Here is a 21,671-nt window from a genome sequence, read left to right on the forward strand (position 1 = left end):
GACTTCCTCCTGGGCCCATCTGGTGTTCATCCAGCTCATCCCAAAGAAGAGAGAGGGGGAGAAGGGCACACGCCTTTAACTTAGGGTGAAGTCCTTTCCAGGTTGCCCTGCTATTTGTTTGGACACACGGGCTGGCTCTCCCACTGGATACTTGTCTGAGCTTCAGAAGGCCCTGCAGGGAGTGGCTTTTGCTGCTGGTGCATCTCACTCAACAGGCAGCCTGCTGGTGGAGGAGAAATAGGAGGAAGGGAGGGAGGGAGGGGAAGGGAATAGGGAGTGACAGCAGGGGACTCAAGTCCAGCTGCCTCATCTGGCAGTCACTCAACCCATGGGGAGCTCAGGAACGCTGGCCTCGCTGCTGTGCCACCTCTCTAACCCGCCTCTCACCCAGGTCACCCAGGGCAGGCCAGAAATTTCATTCTCCCACTCAAAATGTAAACAGCATTTGCAAGCACCTTCAAAAGATTTTTTTTTAATTTATCTTTATTGTTGAAAGTATTACAGATGTCGCTTTGTTTGTTGTTTTTTCCCATTGATACCCTCTACCCCGTACCATCCCTCCCAGGCCTTCACCACACTCTTGTCTGTGTCCATGGGTTAAGCATATATGCGTATAAGTTTCCCGGTTAATCACTCCCCTCCCACCCCACACCCAAAGATTTTTTTTTAAATTTTGAAAAAAAATATACATATTACTTTTTATTGCCCCTATTGAGGTGGCACTGGCTAACAAAAACTGTACAGGTTTCAGGGGCACAATTCCATAAAATATTTTCTTCTTTCTTTCTGAAAAGAGATTTAAATGTGGGTAAATGATTTTTGAACCAGGAAACATGGACAATGGGTCCTTTAAGAGTGGGTCTCTTGGTGTCCCTGTCCTTTGGTTTTAAGAAAGAGAAAGCCGCCCAGTGGATGTGGCTCAGTGACTGAGCATTGACCTATGAAAACCAGGAGGTCACAGTTCTATTTCCCGTCAGGGCACATGCCTGGGTTGTGGGCTCCATCCCTAGAAGGGTGTGTAGGAGGCAGCCAATCAATGATTCTCATCATTGATGTTTCTATGTCCCTCTCCTTTCCTCTCTGAAATCAATAAAAATGTTTTTTAAAGAAAGAAAGAGAAGGGGCTCCTTACCCCTCTCCATTGGAAGAGGAGAACAGCTCGTCTATATGAGAGCTACAAGCTCCCCACCACCGCCACCAACTCCCAGCTCTCCCCAATCCTGTTATGTGGACTGAGGAGGCGGGACTTCCAGCCAGGCACCCAGGCAAGGGCAGGCAGTTCCGTTTGTATCCAAGGTGAATGTGTCTGCCTAGGGGGCGTGGTGCATAAGACAAAACTGTCCACCGCAGTGCGGATGGATCTGCCCAAGGAAGCATGCGCTGAATCCCGCTGACATGTTAAACTGGCAGGCCACTTATTTGTGTTCTGTCTGGACAGAATGTGCCTTCACGAGAGCCTGTGGATAACCGTGACCACATGAAGCTGTCAGACGAGCTGATCTGGACAACCTCGGGGCAGGTCAGCGTGAATTATCACCTTCACCACTTTTGAAGAAAGGCAGCTTTACGCTCGCAAGGAGATACAGTAATGGGAACCAGGTGTGGCCGGGAGTGGTCCCCGGGGAACTGCTTCAAGGCCTGGCTAAGAATGAGCTGGACTGCAAAGCAGTTGTTTATATGTGAAGAGGCAAACCTCAAATGTGATTTTATGTCTTGTTTGAATGACCCTCCTAGCATCATTTCTCACTATGTTTTTGTACTCCCGTGAAGAAAGGGTTGGCTAAGCAAGGCCAGTTTCCTCCCAGCCATGTCCAAATCGTTCCTAACCTCAAATGACCCCTCCCCACAATCGAGGATGTTAGCCCTGAGTTGGCAGCTCGTGAGGAAGCTTGCATTTCACAGCAGGAAAAGGAGTTTAGTCAAAATTTCCACATGAAACAACCTTGACCCAGACCTAACGTATCTCAAAGTGAGTGTCTCCGGACTTAGGTGCTCAAAAACACTGCGTGGCATACTCGGGGGGGAAGCAGGGAACGCTGAAGGCTCCCTGTGGGACTGGACCTGTGCCAGACCTAGAAAGCAGGTATTAAGACTACGAATAATTCAAATCAGTGACTACCGTGGACTTGATTCTGTAGAGCAGCGATTTTCAACCTTTTTCATCTCTTGGCACACATAAACTCATTACTAAAATTCTTCAGAATACCACTGGGCGGCCATTGTTGTGTTGGGTGTTGTCATTTTTTTATTTGACAATCTAAGGGAAAAGGGGTCAGTGCCCCCAACTAAATAGTGAGGTATTGCATGTTTTAAAAATTCTACAGCATAGCAGTTGAAAATCGCTGCTGTAGAAGGATGCTCTGATGAATAAGCCATAGTCCATGTCCTCCCGGAAAACTGAACCTCATAGTTGAGAAGGGACATCCATACTAATAATGGCAGGGCAAAGGGAAGAGAATTGCAACAGGACAGAAATATGCAGCGTTCCAAGGGGGGCAGGAGAACCACAAGAGGCTTTAATATGGAAAAGACTCACTTATACGCATGCACATTAGCATACCAATGGATATAGACACTGGGGCGGTGGGGGCTTGCCCTTGGGGGTAGAAGTGGTAGGGGGTCCATCAGGAGAAAAAGGAGACATATGTAATACTTTCAAGAAGAAGAAGAAGAGGAAGAGGAGGAGGAGGAGGAGGAAAAGACTCCATAACTGAGAGATCAAGGAGACACTATCAGTAATGATTTAAATTAACAAGCATACTCTAATGCAGCGGTTCTCAACCTGTGGGTCGCGACCCCTTGGGTGGTCGAATGACCCTTTCACAGGGGTCGCCTAAGACCATCCTGCATATCAGATATTTACATTACGATTGATAACAGTAGCAACATTACAGTTATGAAGTAGCAACGAAAATAATTTTATGGTTGGGTCACAACATGAGGAACTGTATTTAAAGGGCCAGAAGGTTGAGAACCACTGCAATGAATAAGTATGCAACCCTTCACTCAGTCATTGTATAATTCATATTTTTCCCTTGAAAGATTTATAACAGCTGACCATGTGTTATGCACAAATTGGAAATTGATAGCAAAAATAACATTTAGAAATTATTTTTTAAATTTATAAACACATTCCTAAATAACTCAAGTGTTAAGAAAGAGATTAAAATGGAAATTATTAGAGCCTAACAATAATTAAAATAACAGCATTTCTAAATTTATTGATGCAGCCCCAGGGATGTTAGGGAGAAAACTGCATTTTCATTTATGTGTTAAGAAAAGAAGTAATGGCTACAGCTTAAAGAGTTAAGTATCCAGTTCAAGAAATGAGGGAAGAGAGAAACAATAAAGTAAACCCAAATACAGTAGAAGGAAAGAAATAATAAAGATGATGACAGAGATTAACGAACTTGAAAACGAACATAGCAAGCATCAATAAAACCAAACCAGGTTATTTGGAAAGACTGACAAACTAGACAAATCTTTGACAAAGCCGATCAATGTAGAGAGAGTGAAGGTGGGTACACAGGAGAACTCAGGTGGAGCCAAGTTGTCACACCAACTGGGGATACCTCTCCCCCCTCGTCCCGAATGTCAAGTTAGAAAGAAATAGCCTTCTCTCGTGTTTAAACTATTGCCGCTTCCAGTGTCTGTTTCTTGCAATCAGTCCTAATATTAACCAATACAGAGGCCATAGCCAGGCTGGGCTGAGGTGGCAGTTGGGACAGGGGTCAGCAAGACAATGGGGACCGCCTAACCGGTTTGGCTCAGTGGATAGAGCATCAGCCTGTGGACTGAAGGGTCCCAGGTTCAATTCCGGTCAAGGGCATGTACCTTGGTTGTGGGCACATGCCAAGGAGGGGGTGTGCAGGAGATAGCTGATCGATGTTTCTCTCTCATCGATGTTTCTAATTCTCTATCCCTCTCCCTTCCTCTCAGTAAAAAAATCAATAAAATATATTTTTAAAAAAAGACAAGTGAGGACCACAGTAAGTGTTGGACTGCCATGAATGCTTTCAATACTCTCCTGGCTTCCCAGGTGGACTCACCCCAGGGCTGCCTTTTGGGGGCCAGACCCACCTAGCAGGCCTAGTTTCTCTGGGACAAAGGCTATGTATCAGTCTTTCATTTACAAGTGCTAGGAAGCCCAATTCAAAATGGTTTAAGCAGTAAAGACACTGTATTCAATCATTTAGCTTAGCTCAATTCAACAGTTCAAACCGTGGTTCCAAAGACCCAACACATTGGCCCCACATGGTTTTATGCAATCCCTCCCTCCAAATGCTCCAGATTTTTCTCTGGTGAGAGGACTTCCTCACTTCCAGACCTCCCATACTCACCCCCTACCATTTAGGGAGAAAGAGTTCCTTCCCCAGGACCTCCCTTAAAGTTTAGTGATTGATGCTTGCTCATTGGTCAAAATTAGGTCATGTGCCTATTTCTAAACCAATCAGCATGCTGACTGGTGCAGCCAATCAGGATCACCCCCTTGGAGCTGCTGCTAAGTTAAGTTGAGTGACTTGGCTAAATTACTGAGCTTCACTCTCTTCATGCATTATAGAGGATGCTAATAATACCTAACTTGCAGTATTTTCAGACAGTGTAAATAAAACCAGTGTTTAGTCACTTAACACAGTGCCTAACACATTCAATCAGTGGTATCCCTTAACAGGTATTAGCACTAACACTAAAAACTGGGACTCCATTCCCACCCCAGGGTGAGAAAGTTGGGTTGATCCACTTAGTTTGAAATGAGAGTTATTCTGGGGCTAGTTCCTGAGAAGAGGGCGTGGTATCAACATAAAACTTGACTCCCAGCCCTAAGAGGTAAACTGAGGCAGTGTGTCAGTAGTATAGCTGAAAGCACAGGGATCCAGGGAGTCTACTATCTCTCTTAATCTCCCAACAAGCCCAAGGATAAAGAGGCAGGGGTGACCCTATCCAAACATGACTTTCCTGTGGGGATCCTTTCCATTTTCTGAGCTCCCCACCAAAGTGCCTGTGCCCCTGGGGTGAGGCCTACCCATTAAATGTCCACATGCAAGAGGAGCAGAGATGCTGCAGAGCCCTCTGGCTGGGCTCACAATGGGTGAAGGGGTCATATGCCCTGACAAGCCTTTACCCAGGAAGAAAAATCTTTCTAATAGCCCAGAAGAATGCCCTAATCTGACATCTCGTTTAGCAGATTATTGGACCTGGCTTTGATCTCTACAGGGCATAATGAGTGTGCCTCTTGGGCCAATCAGTAGTCATTAATTAGCAGAAAGGCCAGCAGCTGGGCCTGCCCAGGAATGGGGCCCGCTGCTTACACATTGAGAGTTGAGAGTGGAGATGTTTGTGAGCAAATCAGACCCAGAGCAAAACGATGGGATATAATAGAGTCACCGGGGCCAACCCTGGGGTCTCTCTGGGAAAGCGCTCTAAACTGGGCCTTCACATGACACATGTGACACATGATGCCACCAAGGGACTGGGCAGCGAGCGGTGGCTCCCACTCCTTGTAACACATCACCCAATCGTGAGAATACAGCACCGACTCAACGCATAGCAAACAGTGTGACACCAGGACACACAGCACCGAGGTGCACGTAGGTGGCAGAAACCACCCAGGTCTGCATCGGGCCTTCTCCCAGAAGACAGGCCCTGCCTCTCTGACTTACTGGCTCTTGACTCCCATTTTTCATCGTCTTCTTGGTCTCTGGCATCCCTGTGGATCGCTGGATGCCGATGGGCCAAAGAGAGCGCCATGGTTTCCTCATCTCTAAGAGCAGTCGGACACAACCTGTGGGCTGCGTTAGGGGTGGGGACAGAGGTGTGATCAGGGACACACGAGAAGACACTGAGCTGGTGGCCTGGTCAGAGGGGCCAGAGGCAGTGGGGAGGGAACACAGCTATAGACTTAGCTAGGAAGAGCCAGATGTACGCCATTCATCCTCTGTGGCTCATTAAACAGCTGTGTGACCTTGGGCTAAGTCCTCTTAACTTCTCTCTGTAGTAGCTTTGTCCTAAGTAAAGGTTCTTTTCCACATAGAGACTGTGAATCAGACTGTCCTTAGTTACTGTATAACACCAAAACACGGAGTGTATGTGTGTGTGTGTGCATATTTGGCTGCCTCTTGCACCCTATTGGGGATTGAGCCTGAAACCCCAGTATGTGCCCTTGGCTGGAATTGAAACCGGGACTCTTCAGTCCGCAGGCCAACATTCTATCCACTGAGCCAAACCAGCTAGGGCAATAGATATATTTTAAGTGTTCAAAACTACTAATACCTTTTTATATCGGTGAAACTAACATTTGATTTATTTTCATTTCCAAAATTAAGGAACAAATAAAACTTTAAGACATTCATTTACAGAAATATAAACATTAAGCTTAATATCATATCAGAACAAATCACTAGGAGACTATTTTTAAAATAGATTATTATTCAAATATTCAGATGAATTATTCAAAAGATAAGAAATTGTAATGAACTGTGAAAAATAAATATTACTTGATCTTTTTCAGTACAATAAAAAAAAAATCAAAGGTGTCATCTTCAAGCACATTTGGCTTCACATTTTCCCCACTGCTATAAAAGCTCTTCCCACCTCTACTCATCCAGGGGAACAGCATGGAAGGAGTTTTTAAACCCCAATATCTTCTTTTGCTACTATCCCCATGGGAAGAAATGTTTAATGCATTTGAGAACACATTGCAATTTCTTCTCTGGCAAAGTGAGCGGAGCCTGCGACCCTTTGATGGACAGTAAGCACGCGTTTCTAGTTGTGTCTGATGAGAGCCTTCTGACTCTCCTCGGTACAGATGAGGCTCCCGTGCCTGGCCGCATCGTGTCGATGCTCTGGTGTCTCTGAGTAGACCTGGATCTTCAGAAGCGTCTCTGTGTTGATTAGCATTTCCGACTCCTCTTGCGGATTATGCAAGTGGACCTCCACCCCCCAAGCCCCCCACACACACACACACAAAAATGCTTTCTAAATGAGTGTTCCTTTGTTCTGGTCGGAATTTAATGTAGCATATACCTGTCTTGGTGGTTTCAAGACAAATTACTCTGGTTTTAGATTTTTAAAAATATGAACTAAGAGTATTACCCTAAAAAGCACTTGAAGTGTGATGCTTTCAAAACACACAGAGAGACTAATACACACTGGCTTTGCAATGACTTGTTTTAAGTAGGTGGTTTCCAGATCTTTCTACAATCAGGACCCTTTATGGAGGGACCTGAATGTAGAAAACCAGCACAAGCAGGAGTCCCTGAACCAAGTGGGTGGGGGGACGCTCAGAGCCCTGGCCCCCTCCTCCCTCACACCTTCCCTTACATTCACACACATTAATGCTCACACACATTAACATGGTGGGGGGTGGGGGGGAGTGATGCCCAAGATGCCCCAGTGGAGAGGCACCAGCATTTTAGGTGAACCAGGCCCTTTCCGGCCCTGCACTTTGATGAGTCAGGCGTGTCCAGGCTCATTCTCTCCAGCCAAATGGCTGATGCCATCTTCTTCAAGGCCTCACAGTTCCCCCAGGTTTCCAGAGTTTGGATTCAGAGTTTATGAGAACTCCTGGTTCTCTCATCATCCTCATCCCCTCCTCCTTCCTCCATCACTATCACCTCCACCACTCTCACCCCTCACCCCCGCCCCTGCAGCCTTCCAGTTGACCTCAATGGCACAGCAGTCCCTAAGGACACATCCATGGATGGACACACACACACACACACACACACACCCCACACACACACACACACACCATCCACAAGTGTTCAAAGGGGTTTCCTGGGCTTCATGACATAGAGATGAGAGAAGGGCCTGGCAGAAGTCACATCAACTCATTCATTTTTAAAAGCTGACAAATACACACAAACCAGAAGAATACTGTTTTAATAAGTTAACTTGCTGACACACCTTTCCAATACTCTTTAGATTTCTGGCTGTGTGTTCTCTCTGACTGTCTCATCATATGCCAATGACTTCATAACATCATTTCCTACAGAGAGGATAGAATGGTCTTTCCTACAACATAGCTAATCAAAATAGGCATGTGTTTATTCAGAGCGGAGATAAGTTTATTTCAGCTTCTCCACTTCTGTCACGTGAACTTTTAGGATTGTGGTCAGTTGGGGGTAAGGACTTAACAAGTCTCATGTATGAACTGTAAGATTTGAAGAACTCTCCACAGACTACCTTCTGGCTCTGTACATTTCAAATCTTGATTTGCTACCACTTCCCACATGCTTCTTGTCCTGAGAGCCATAGGACACATTCACACCGCCTCACAGCAGGTGAGGCAACACCGTGGGTAGTAGGAGGATTCCTGGAAACCATGCCTCCCCAATAACTGTAAAGACATACTTAAGTGACCCAGAGCCACATTCATGAAATATAGGTATACTGCATCCCCCATAAACATATCCCATTTGCCTAGACTAAATGCATCCCAAACTCAAGTTCCCTAAGCTGGATCCCCAAAATGCCCCCAGTTATTCCAATACCACTAGGGAGGGAGAGGGGGAGGTGACGAAGGGGAAGTCAGGGTGAAAAGAAACAGCCGCCTTCAATGATTGTGGTTGAAATGCTACTTTTGCAAGTTTTACAAAAACATGAGACCATGTGAAAGCATTGCCAGGGCCCCTCCCGAGGCCTTGGAAGGACCCAGAAAGGCTCTGCGAAGGGGCACAGCCCTGAGAGATGAAAGAGGCCAGAGAAGGGTAATTACTGAAGCGGGGGCCCCAGGGCTGCGGCCTCTGGCACAATTATCTTAACAAGTTAAATTAGCCCCAGATAAACCTGCACCTAATAACCCGGAGCTGCTTGTGCCTGGAGCCCTGACGAGGAAGGAGGACTTCAAAGCCCCAAGGCCGGTCATCAGAGGCAGTTGTCTCCCCTCCGAACCTCAGGCCTATCCGTGGGCTGCAGGCCAACGTAGAGCCGGAATGGAATCTTACCTCTCACAAGCTCCAGGCCCTGGCTCCTACCGGAGCACCCACACTAACTCACATACCCAGATACATCTCTGTCCCCCTCCCCCAGGTCCTTTTATACTCCACACCTTGCCTGACAGAACACACACACACCCCTAAGAACCATTCCCAAACACAGGCCCAGTGTCTCATGGGGCTAAGCAAGGCAGGCCCCTTCCTTGTGGGGGTGGGTGGGGCAGGGAGACATGGAGAAGGTCCTTCCCTCCTGTTCCCCATTCACAGGTTGGGAGTCACGGGGGGGGGGGGGGGGGGGCGTGCTGGCCGTCACCTTTCTTCTTCTTTTTTAAAGCTTTATTGAGGAATAACTGACAAATATTAATTGTATATGTTTAAACTACGTGACATGATGACTTGATATCTGTATGCACTGTGGAATTATTACCAACATCAACATAACACATCTGTCACCTCACATAGTTAACATGGTTAACTCTTCCGTGTGTCTAGTAAGAATGCTTAAGATCTATTCTCGGCAACTTCAAGTATATAGAACCGTATTGTCAATGACAGTCACCAGGCTGCACATTAGACCCGCTGACTTTCTTCTTCTTATAACTATAAGTTTATACCCTCTGACTGCCATCCACCCATCTCCCCCACCTCCCAGTAGAAAGGCAACCACCATTCTATTCTCTATTTCACTGAAATCCTGCCTTTCTCCTTCAATGCTCAGGCCAGCACTGGGGTCCAAGGCTCTGCAGACCTGGAGTGCTCTCTTGCCCTTCCTCTTCTCCCAGCCCACACATCCCTTCCATCCAAGAAGCAGGGGAGAGCCCTGGACCAGACAGTGGGACAAGATGCTGACTCTGAGGTTTGGAGCAGAGTTATGCACGGAGCCCCTAGTCATGCCAACCTCACATGATGCAGGCTGGAGATCTGGGTGATGTCACCACTGGCCCCAGCCTTCACCCCAGGACAAGTGGGAAACAGTAGGCGGAGGTGTGAGGGCTTGGAACCTCCCAAGGCTGCAGGGCTGGCCAAAGTCCTGGCCTTCCTTCCCAGGCCCTGGGGCCCAGAGACCTACCCCTCAGCCCTAGCTCCTAGGTTCCAGGGCAGCACAAACCCCCCAGGTTTTGCCAAGGAGCTTGGCTGATAAGCACAGGTGGGAGTCGGGCTCTGGGTTCAAACTCCAGGTCAAGGGAGTTTGGGAAGAGTGAGGGGAGATAATGGCCACAAAATCCTTGGATGGGTGGGTGAGGGGTTCATTATCCTGAATAATAAGAGCTATGAACAGACGGATTTGCCAGAACTCGCTGGTCGTGAGCCAGGTCTTTGAGGCTCTTCCGCTCAGGAAAACCCTGTTCTCTGCCCTAAGCCAGAGGGGGAAGGAAAACAGGAAACACATGTTCTGTAGGGGAGGCTGAGCACCCGAGAAGCCCCCAGGGAACCCTGCTCCCTGGATGCGAGTTTCCCAGCCCCACCTGGGGACCTAGCTCTGACCAGCCTTGAGGAAGAAACATACTTACTGAGTTTATACCAAGAGTGCAGAGCTGGTAGGCCAAGATCTTTGTTCTCACTCACAAACTCCTGTGCCACCTTGGCCCAGGAGCTTGGCCTCTCTGCGCCTCTGCTTCTTCCCCTGTCAGATGAAGGTGATGTCCCTCACCCTCTGCTGGCCTGCCCCACGGCTTTGGAAATGATAAAGCACCACACACATGGTACGCCGTTGGGACTCACAAAGGGTTTCCTCCCTCCCCGTCCTTCAAGCCTCATGCTCCAGGCCTCAGTCTCCCTGATTACCCATACGGGAAGGACTGACTTGCTCATGGGAGCCTCTCTGGTCTTCACCATTTACCCCTCTTTGCGGGGCCTGATACATACTCTACATCAAACACAAGTATAGACATCTAATCATCTTGTCTATAAAACTATGAGCAACTTGAGGCCTAGTTGGCCTTATTAATGTCATGTTCTCCCAGCAGCCAGCAAGTGTGTAAGGAGCCTTGGGTGGAGGTAGGAGACTGGGATTGGGTAATAAGTCATGCCCTGCCCTCAATCCCACTCACATCTCTGCTCCTTGATCCAGTCCTGACTGGTGGGGACTCACCAGAACAATGACGGGGGCCCCCTGGAGAGTAGACCAGAAGACCCCAAGAGATCCCTCTGAGACCCCTCCCAGCAGCTGCCTTTGGCCAGGACAGGGGCTGTTCCAGAAAGCCTTTGCTGGTCCTGGTTCATCTGACAATGGCCTCCGCAGACCCAAACTTCAAGCCTGATGTGGCTCACTGAGCTCTATCTCTAAAGGCCAGAGCCTACGTGTAGTCTGAGGGCCTCTGAGAAGGAGGAGGCCTTTGGAAGTACCCTGCGCTGCCTGGTGTGTAAGCCCATGGTCTTTGAGTGTGTCTGCCTGGGTCATTCCCTAGGGAGTGTCGATGGGTTTTCCCTCCAGTTATTTTCAGGAGCTCTCTCAGAATCTGGCCTGGCTACAGTGACTGGCAGGTGGCTTAGGGAAGGTCGGGAGCCTGGTAGGGAGAAAAGCGGCCAGGTCACTGGGTCAGCTCTCCCTACAGAGTGGGAACGGGCAGAGATAACCACCAGAAACTAGAGCCCTCCCTTCCATCATGCAGGGTTGTCATTTCCCTGACATCCTTATATCTAGGAGGGGCTATATGACATTCTCACAGCTGGACTGTGTGAGAGTAATAGCTGTCACATCCAGGCCAAGGTGGTTGTGCCTTCTCCACCCACTCTTCCATGTCTGCCCTCTGGAGGCAGAGAACTCTGAGCCCATACGGGAGGGCGGTGCCACTAGATACAAGATACTAGAAGCTTGGGTCCCTGAGTCACCACATGGAAGGCCCCCTGCTGGCTGGGAACACCCACCTTAGACTGCTGTGAATGAGAACTAAAGTTTATTGTGTTTAGCCACTGACATTTTGGGATTTATTTGTTTCATTTACAAACATTAGCCTAATTCAGTTGCCTTATAGGAACAAGACTACAAGGTGAAAAAAGGGGTTCAACACCCCAGGTCTGCCTACCTAGAACCAATTTAGAACTTGGAATGTGACCCTGTCTCACCCCCTCAGCCTTGCCCATCAATTTGGCCCCAATTGGAGGGATGCTTTGAGTTCAGACAGCTGAGGACAGAATTGTCTATTCTCACTTATCTTCTGGGTCCCCAACATCAATCTGGCTACACTCCAGCCCACCTATGCCAGGCCTTCCAGGTTGGCATCCTGACTGGACACCTTTCTGGGTTCTACCCTTTGGCATTTTGTCCTAGCCGGCACAGGGTCTCTCCACTCTGCCTTGGAGCCTCCCAGGATCATGGTTCCCACACTTACTTGGTGCCCTCAATCCTGCCTTTTCCTTCTTCAGAATTGCTGATCACTGCGAAATCCAGGGCCCAGCTCAGGCACAGGGCTATCTACAGAAGGCTCATGGTGAAGTGAATGACTCTGTGCTAAGGGATTTCTGTGCCTCATCCTATCCATCCTCAAACCAGCCTGGGAGGCTGACATCACCATCCTGACCCTCTTCTTGGGTGTTAGAATTCCCATTTACAGATGGGAAAACCAAGGCACGGAGTGGTCACTCATTCAAGGGCATGTAGCTCATAAGTGGTAAAGCCAAGCCTAGAATCCAGGTCACGCAGACTCTGGAGCCTGCGCTCTGACATCACTATGCTACATTGCCTTGCAACTGTAGGTGTTTGGTAACGTGTGCTGGATAGATCACCAATGGCCAAATTCCTCTGGGCTGGTCATGTTAGGTGGCCCTGGGACATTCCAAAGTGTCATCCTGGAGAAGGTGGCATTTGGGGTCAAGACATATGATCTCACTGCTTTTGGTTTTCCTTCTGTCGTGTGCGTGTGCGTGTGCGTGTGCGCGCGTGTGAAATCCACAGGGGCTTGGACACAGAAAGACAACAAGGAAAGCGTTTGGAGGAGCTCTGGCCAACAGAAGTACGAGGCAAGCCACAAGTGCAAGCCATGTACTCCATTCTAAATGTTCTGGTAGCGACATTTAAAAGAGACAAGAAATGTGAAATTAACATCACAATATACTTTATTTTATTCATTATGTAAGTCATACAATCCTGCATCACTTAATGACAGGGATATATTTTGAAAAATGTGTCTTTAGGTGACTTCATCATTGTGTGACCATCAGAGTGCACTTACACAAACCTAGATGGTCAGCCTGCTACACACTTAAGCTACATGGGATAGCCTATGGCTCCTAGGCTACACCCCTGTACAGCATGTTACTGTGCTGAATACTGTAGGCAATTGCAACACAACGGTAAGTATTTGTGTATCTAAACATTAAAAAGGTGCAGTAAAAATCCTGTATAAAAGATAAATAATGGTGCGCCAGAATAGGGCACTTACCATGCATGGAGCCCACAGGGCGGGAAGTTGCTCTGGGTGAGTCAGTAAGTGAGTGGCAAGAGAATGTGAAGGCCTAGGACATTCCACAACTGCAGACTTTATAAACACTGTTCGCCAGCATCACCACAAACATGTGAGTCATGCTTTGTATCACAAGGTTACACCAACTACATCACTAGGTGATAGGAATTTTTCAGCACCATTATAATCTTACAGGACCGTGTTGCATAGCAGTCCGTCATTAGCCAAAACGTCATTAGGAGCCACATGGCTGTATTATCATTTTGACAGGTAATCAATGGAAAAACGGTTGAGATATCCGATCTTCTTTGTTGTTGTTGTTGTTGTTGTTCTAAGCCTGGCGTGTGCTCTACATGAGCAACACACCTCATTTCAGGCTGCCCACAGTTCAAGTGCTCATGAGCCACATGTGGCCAGTGGCCGCCGTACTGGACAGTGAAGGTGCGGAGAGGGTCTGAGCTGGTGAGGTCAGGCTGACCTTGGGAACGTGGTGGGCCTCCTGCACCCTGGAGGGGCACAAATGCATGGTCCTGGCTGAGCAGAGAACTACGCCGGTCTGTACGGAGCCTGCAAGGTAGTAAATGCTGCCTAAACAGAAACCTCTATGTGTTAGGATTCGGGGGAAGCGGCGGATGGTTTTAATTTGCTGCGAAGGCGGCACGTGTTTGTACTTTCCTATTTACAGTAGGCCCTGTAAGGAGGCTTGTAAACAGCTCACGGAGCGTCAAGGAGCCTCGCACTGCACGCAGCTGCTCTGTGTTCCCTGATTGCCCAGACCCAGGTTACAAGCAAGCCCAGATTAAACCCAGAATGTTTTCATGACCGAGGAGCACGGTCTCTGCAATGTGACGGGAAAGAAACCTGAGCGAAGAGCCAGGTTGGGAAATTGTTGCCAGATGTGGTATGTGGGAGCCGGGGCTGGGGGTGGGACCCCAGAAGGAAGCCCTGAGTGCTGCCCTGCATCTGGGGTCCGTGTCCAGCCCTTGGAGGTACCACCGCAGTGGTCAGCAAACTCATTAGTCAACAGAGCCAAATATCAACAGTACAACGATTAAAATTTCTTTTGAGAGCCAAATTTTTTAAACTTAAACTATATAGGTAGGTTTCTTGTTATTGACTTAATTAGGGTACTCCTAAGGCTTAGGAAGAGCCACACTCAAGGGGCCAAAGAGCCGCAGTTTGCGGACCACGGATAAGGGAGAAGTTTCAAAATCCCCAGTTGGCCTGCACCATGAGAATGATTGGCCAGAGTCAAGTGGAGGCCAGGCCTGTGCCCGGTGTGGTCACACAGGGTCCCTCACTCACAAGGGCCCGCACTCGGTGCTCTGCTCTCACCATCTTGAAAGTCTTAATCATTTTTGTGTGTGTTTTTTAAATATTTCTTTTATTGATTTCAGAGCGGAAGGTAGAGGAAGGAAGAGAGAGAGAGAGAGAGAGAGAGAGAGAGAGAAAGAGAGAGAGAGAGAGAGAGAGAGAGAGAAACACCAATGATAGAGAGAATCATCGATCGGCTGCCTCCTGCACACCCAACACTGAGGTTCAAGCCCACAACCTGAGCATGTGCCCTGACCGGAAATCGAACCGTGGCCTGGGTTCATAAGTCGATGCTCAACCACTGAGCCACATTGGCCGGGCAAAGTCTTAATCGTTTTTGAACTGGGGGCCTGTGTTTTCATTTTGCACTGGGCCCCACAAATTATGGAGCTGGTCCCGACTGGAGGCCCCTTCTGCCCGAGGTCCCCAACTGGGAGGGGCTCAGCACTTTCATGGCCCCTCTGAGGACCAGTCCCCTGGTGCAGTCCCTTCAGCTGTGCAAGGAGCAGCCATGTGGAGGAAAGGCCTGAGACTGCCCTGGAGAACAGCTCCAGGATGTTGCGTATTTTCCAAAGTTCGACTCACAATGGTCTCTTTTCATTTAAAGAAAATACTGCAGCCATTTCCTAGCAAAGGTTAAGTCTTTACACTTTAAAAAAAATGTTTTTTAACCTGCCAAGGAATGTGTTTTTTAAAAGCTGGTTTCCTACCCTTCCTGAAGCCAAGCTTCCCTCCCCCTGCTCACAGGGAGAGCCTTGGGGTCCTGTGAGAGAGGCGAGTGGCCAGCGGGCAATGCCCCCAGAAGTGGGTCAGGGATGGGCAGAGGAGCAGGGAGTCAGTGCTGGGTGACCATCCCAGAACCAGCCAGTCAGCACAGGAGTGTCGTCTGATGGCAAAAATCCACAGAAAAGCCCCAAAGCCTATTTTAAGCTGGGACCTCCACCTCCTGCCCAGCCATAAGCTCCTCCATGCCTCGCCCAGAGGGCACAGGCCTGGCCACCGGCTCCCACCTTCGAGTTCCTGTCTACCTTTCAGGAAACAGAAAGTCCATTTAATCCATGGACTAGATAGGAATGGGAGGGTGTGGGTGCAGGCACCCCAAAGGAGGCACGAGCAAGAGGAAAAATGGTGCCTATCAGGGCCCCTCCACACCTCGTGTTCTGCCTGCTCCCCTGGTGACTGTCCCTGGGGCCTGCCCCCATTCCTGTACTGCACCCCACTCCTTCACCCTTCTTATGCCACTCCAGCAGTTCTTGCCTCTCCCCGCAGCATCACCAATTCTCCCCTCTTTATTAGAAATTTTCATACATCCAAATAAGTCCTAATTATTTCTTTTAATTGAGAAGGAGGAAAAAAAAAACCACTCTAGACCACTCCCTCTCATTTTTTCCTTAGAGCAAACTTTCTGGAAAGAGTTATCTATACTTGCTATTTCCATTAATTCTCTCTCTCTTTTTTTTAAATATATTTTTATTGATTTCAGAGAGGAAGGGAATGGGAGAGAGAAATAGAAACATCAATGATGAGAGAGAATCATTGATCGGCTGCCTCCTGCATGCCCCACACCAGGGATTGAGCCCACAATCCGGGCATGTGCCCTGACCAGGAATTGAACCTTCTGGTTCACAGATTGATGCTCAACCACTGAGCCAAGCCGACTGGGCTCATTATCTCTTTTAAATTAAATATACATTTTATATATATATATGTAAGTGTAGCCCTAGCTAGTTTGCTCAATGGATAGAGAGTCGGCCTGTGAACTGAAGGGTCCCTGGTTTGATCCTGGTCAAGGGTGTGTACACAGTTGCAGGCTCAATTCTGGTCCTGGTCGGGGCATGTGCGGGAGGCAACCAGTCGATCTGTCTCACATGAATATTTCTCTCTCTGTCTCTCCCCCTTCCCTTCCACTCTCTCTAAAACTCAATGGAAAAATATCCTCAGGTGAGGATTAACAAAACAACCAAAAAAAGTAAGTTTAATTAATTTCATAAAGTGGCTTACACGCGACAAACACTCAATAAATAAAGTAAGTAAATGTGAGCAGCGTCTCAGAAGCCCCTCCAGGCCCTTTGCAACCACAACCCGCTTCCTCCTTCACTGACTGCTCCTCAGGCTTTATCTTTGTTGCTGGCTCTTCAGTATGCAGTCACTTTCTATGAAAGGGAGGAGAAGTCTGAGAGGCGGGTAGGCAGGGATGCGTAGCGACCTGAGGGCTAAAGGTCTCTCCTTCATACAGGATGAGGGAAGTCCTGAGAGATGTCAACATACACCTGGGAGCTCTAGGGTGGTGACCACCTGAACTGGGGAGGTCGGGCATGAGTCTGATCACTAAAGAGCAGGACAGTAACTCCAGAGTGTGGAGAAGAGGATGGGGGAGAAAAGACACCATCTGAGCCAGACAACCCTAACGCTGCTTGTATTTCCTGACTGTTCCCCTTTTGTTGTTCCCTAATATTTAGAATGTTGTGAAATTTATTTTTAATGGGAGCCAATGAAAGGGGGTCCAGCCAGACCTCAGCACCTGAAGCCCACAGTCGACGAATGGAGCTGCCCATGCACAGCTCTAGGAACCCAGTCCCACGAGGGCCGTGTTTTCTGCCTGCTGTGTTCACTGTTGCATTCCCAGCACCGAGAAGTGTCCAGTGTGCGGCAAGTGCTCCGTAAATACTTAGCAAATGAATTGAATGGAATGAATCCTGGGTTCTCCGCCCCCTTCCCGTGCCAGGCAGGTGATGTGTTTGCCAGCTGCTCTTCCCCATCCCCTAATGCCTTCCCAAGCCTCTCACACAAAACCCCTCCCTACATGATGCTCCCTGGTAACTCTTTGCCCAGCCCTTACCACACGTGCTAAGAGAGATGTCTGTAACCTCCAGTTTCATCGCGTACCTGGCCTTTGGGTGAGTGCCTCACAGTAACACAGGTGAGCGTGTGTACAGAGAGCTGATGGTAAACATTCCGTAGTTAGTGTAGAAAATGATTTTATTATAAAGTAGAGGGAAAGCCCTTTGATACCATATTCAGAAGCTGGCCTTTCCTATCAGCATCCGAGGCTGCCAATGGAATGACACCGACCGCCGCGGTGGCAGCGGGAAGGCTCTGGGCACAGCCGGCTCCTTTAGCAGAAGGTCCTGGCCAAGGTCCCGCCCACTGTGCTTCCAGTCCCCAGACGAGCCTGTGGTCCGGCACGCAGCAGAGAGACAGAGCTGTGAAAACACGGCCGCCGAGCCCGGTGTCCTACCCCTAAACCTGGGGAAGCTCGAGAGCCGAGGCCTCCTGGGCTGCCAGCCCTCAGATGAAAGGCAGCCGCTGGCCTGGAACCACGTGGGCAAATGGTTGGAACAAGGGCAAGGTCAGAGGAAAGGGCAGAGCCTGGACACTGTCAGAAACCGGGCTGGAGCGTGAACTGGCACGTTCCTCCCTCCGTCCCTGCGGAAGAGGACCTGGTCATTAACACCAGACACATACCTTCCATTGTCTGAGGCTGCTGCGGACAGCACTGCGCCCAAGTGTCTAAAATCCACACGGAGCTCGTCCGTGCTGTGGGCTCCGTGCTTCTCCGTGGAGCCCTTGGGCTGTCGTGGCCAAGTGCTGAGTGAAGGCAGCCTCAGACACATTTGAGGAGACACGGACGAACCAGTGGGCCCACCTGACCATCTCAGGGGAAGACCCTGGTGGGGCGTGGGGAGGTGGGGCGGCAGCCACCACCCTGGGGCAGGGACCCGGCTGTGCCGCACAACACATGTGCCGCGGGTTTTGTTTCCCCTCCGAAACTGGTCTGTCTCTTTCTAGACAAAGATAAACACGCCCTGGAAACTCATCTGCTGATCATTAGAGGGAAAAGAGGCGCTCGGGACTCTCAGCTCCACTGTGCAGATGGCCAGAAAGGTGTCAGTGGAAATGAAAAAGCATTTCTGGGTAGGAGGGCAGATGCATTGCTCTGGGCGGATCCGGGTGGCTTGCTGGTGCTCCCAGGCAGCCTGGCCTGAAACAGCGAGGCCCCTCGCCTCCCTGCCCCATCTCTCCAGGAAGCCCAGGGTCCCACACCTCAGAGCGGTACCAGCGTTGGCCTCTGGACAGATGACAAAGGCTGTCCAGGTCTCTCCTGATGGCTCTTGCCGGGCAGTGAGGACTCGCCCAGGCCCCAGCCGAGCCCAGGCCTCTGGCTACATCCTCTCCTCTTGGCCCCGGAGAGCAAGGGGCAGCCGAGGGGAAGCAGAAATGAGCTTTTGGTTTTTCTGCAACTGCTTTGATTTTTTTGTTGTTGTTTTTCAAGAAGAAAACACTCAGCCCGATCCCGGGGGGAAGGGGGCGGACAGAAGTGAAGGCTATTTCGGAGCCGGCTGCCTCCCCCAAAGGAAGGGTGTGAATAGTGGGAAGAGAGTCCAGCCCTCACTTCCTGGAATCGAGTGTGTGGGCAGCCTTTGCCTTTTGCAGCTATTCTTCAGTCACATTATCTCAGTTTTCAGCCTCACAATAACCCCGCTAAGTGAGCGAAAAGGGGCATTGTCCCCACTTTACTAGTGAGGAAACTGAGGCTCTGAGATGTCAGCTAACTTATGAGAAAGGGATGGAGTTCAGCCCCTAACGCAGGTCCGAGTCTCCCACCTTCTCCACCACCCCCAGGGCCTTGAGCCTTTGCCGTGTCCTCAGGCTGCGCCTGTGTGTCTGAGAAGAATCGACTCCCTGTCCCGGCTCTGCCACCATCGGGCTGTGTGGCCTTGGACGCATCCTCGACCTCTCTGGGCCTCAGTTGCTTTATTTGCCAGTGGTGAGAATCGTCCTTCCCCTGCCTGCCTCTCTCAGTGGGTGGGAGGCTCAAATCAGTTTCCCTCTGGAAAACAGCTCTGCCAACTCCAGCATCTTCCACCGATACGGGGCCGGCTAGCAGTGATGGCGAACCTATGACCTGCGTGTCAGAGGTGACACGCGAATTCATTTTTTTGTTTGATTTTTCTTTGTTAAATGGCATTTAAATATATAAAAATAAGCCCTAACCGGTTTGGCTCAGTGGATAGAGTGTCGGCCTACGGACTGAAGGGTCCCAGGTTTGATTCTGGTCAAGGGCATGTACCTTGGTTGCAGGCACATCCCCAGTAGGGGGTGTGCAGGAGGCGCTGATTGATGTTTCTTTCGTGATGGGAGTGAGCAGAAAGGCTCCCTGCCTCCAATTCTCTCGCTCTCCTCCCTTCCACTGGCGATCCAGCTGCTAGTGGGCCTTTTCTCTTCACTACAGGCAGAGCCTTCTGGGCAAGGAGAAGGCTCCCACCATTATTAGTCACGAGTCCTCAGAGTAAATGAGCTTGTCGGCCACCCAGGGCTCAGGAGGAAGTTCCAGCAGAGCATGTCCAGTGCTTACCTTGAGAAACCCGCATGACACATCACACCGGAGGTGGCCGAAGTGGTGTGTCCAGGCCCCGGGCACTTCCCTTTCCGTCCGGCACCCTGAGGGTCTGAGTGTGAGGCCAGCTGAGAACGGGAAAGAGCTCCTTCTCAATACCCACCCCCCTCATCCCTCATAGAGATGCCCAGGCCTCAGACCAGGGCCCTCCTCCCAGCCCACCCACCCCAACAAAGACACCGTGTGGAGGCTGGGCAGCGTGGGACCGCTCAGACCCCTGCCTGCCATGGGGCCCAGGTGGGAGGAAGGAGGCCCAGCTTGTCCCCCAGTTGCTCCCATTCCTGTCCTCCATCCACCCAGGGACACAAGCACGACGGATGCATCCATGTGCCCATTCTGGCTGCACCCTTTTCTGCTCAACTGCAGGAGATGGTCAGGGCCAGCGAGAGCCCAAGGCAGCAGTTGTCAGAGTTGGTCTCCCTCCTGGGTCACTCTCCCAGCCCCTCTTGGTCCCACTGTCCCACCTCCAAAAACCCCTCCTGCTTCTCCAAAGCCCCCAGCGCCTTCCTGCAGCCCTGGCTCTGGTCCTTCCCAACACCTATGCTAGGCTCAGAGGCATGGGGTTCCAATGGTGGAGCGCAGGCATCTGAAAGGGGGGAGGGGAAAGGATGGCAGGCATCTGAAAGGGGGGAGGGGGGCGGATGACGTGATGGGCCTGAAGTGATGGGAAAAGAGGCCACCTGCACCTGTTGTAACATCAGCGCAGCCCATAGCCCCGGGACCTGAGAACCGAGTGCTCTGAAGCCTGTAAATTAACAAAATGTGGCTGCGCAAGAATTTGCCCGAAGGGATGTGGGCTGGACTCCTGGGCATCTTGTCAGATGTCCCCTCACTAATTCCCAGCTCATTCACTGAGGTTCACTCACCCCAGCCCCAGCTGAGCCCGGCCCATCGGAAAGAGGAAGAAATAAAAGAGGGCAAATGTGAGGAAACTGTTTTATAGCTCTTTAATAACTGTTTTGCCAGGTTCTGTTTATTCTGTTCAAAGTATGTTATAAAAATATTCTGCAATTAAGGAAAGGGGAAAAAAAACACACCAGGAGAGTCCTTTTAAAAACAGGTTGGAGGTAAAGAACAGGTTGACCCCATTAGTTCGGGGGAAACACCTCCTGCACTGAGTGCTTGGTGAAGGTCTGTGTGTGCCCCTGGGGCGGGGTGGTGGGACAGGGAGCCGAGGGCAGTCCTCTGGGCCGCACCTTCGCTGCTGTAGCCGGGAGCCAGTCACTCACACCAGGTGACCCAGGCGCGCAGCTTCTCTCCTGTTCTCCTGGAGGAGCCCATCTTCACCAGCACCTCGTCCCACATTTCGTCCAGCTCCGCAGACAGAGCCTCCATCCGTGGCCCGGCCTGGCCTGGCAGGGACTCAGCCTCTGTGGGTGAAATGCTCAGTCCTTCTGCTCCCACCGCTCTGCTCCAGGACGTCTGGGGACTAGAGCAGAGGGGAGGGGACCGCTGATATGACTCATGTCAGAGGAGAAGTGGCACAGTCCGTGGTAGATTCTATTCTTTTTTTTTAATATATTTTATTGATTTTTTACAGAGAGGAAGAGAGAGAGAGAGAGAGTTAGAAACATCGATGAGCGAGAAACATTGATCAGCTGCCTTCTGCACACTCCCTAC

At 49.9% G+C, this 21,671-nt stretch overlaps 1 long non-coding RNA gene across 1 annotated transcript; it reads left to right on the plus strand.

Moving 5' to 3' along the window:
• The first annotated feature begins 1,386 nt into the window (after nt 1–1,386).
• On the plus strand, nt 1,387–19,268 carry LOC107181606. The gene is made up of 3 exons (XR_001512267.1): nt 1,387–1,519; nt 17,113–17,313; nt 18,443–19,268. It is a non-coding gene; the product is annotated as an uncharacterized LOC107181606 (long non-coding RNA).
• Nucleotides 19,269–21,671: the final 2,403 nt, after the last annotated feature.

Source organism: Myotis davidii, unplaced genomic scaffold, assembly GCF_000327345.1.
Source record: "Myotis davidii unplaced genomic scaffold, ASM32734v1 scaffold6, whole genome shotgun sequence".
Taxonomy (NCBI): Eukaryota; Metazoa; Chordata; class Mammalia; order Chiroptera; family Vespertilionidae; genus Myotis; species Myotis davidii.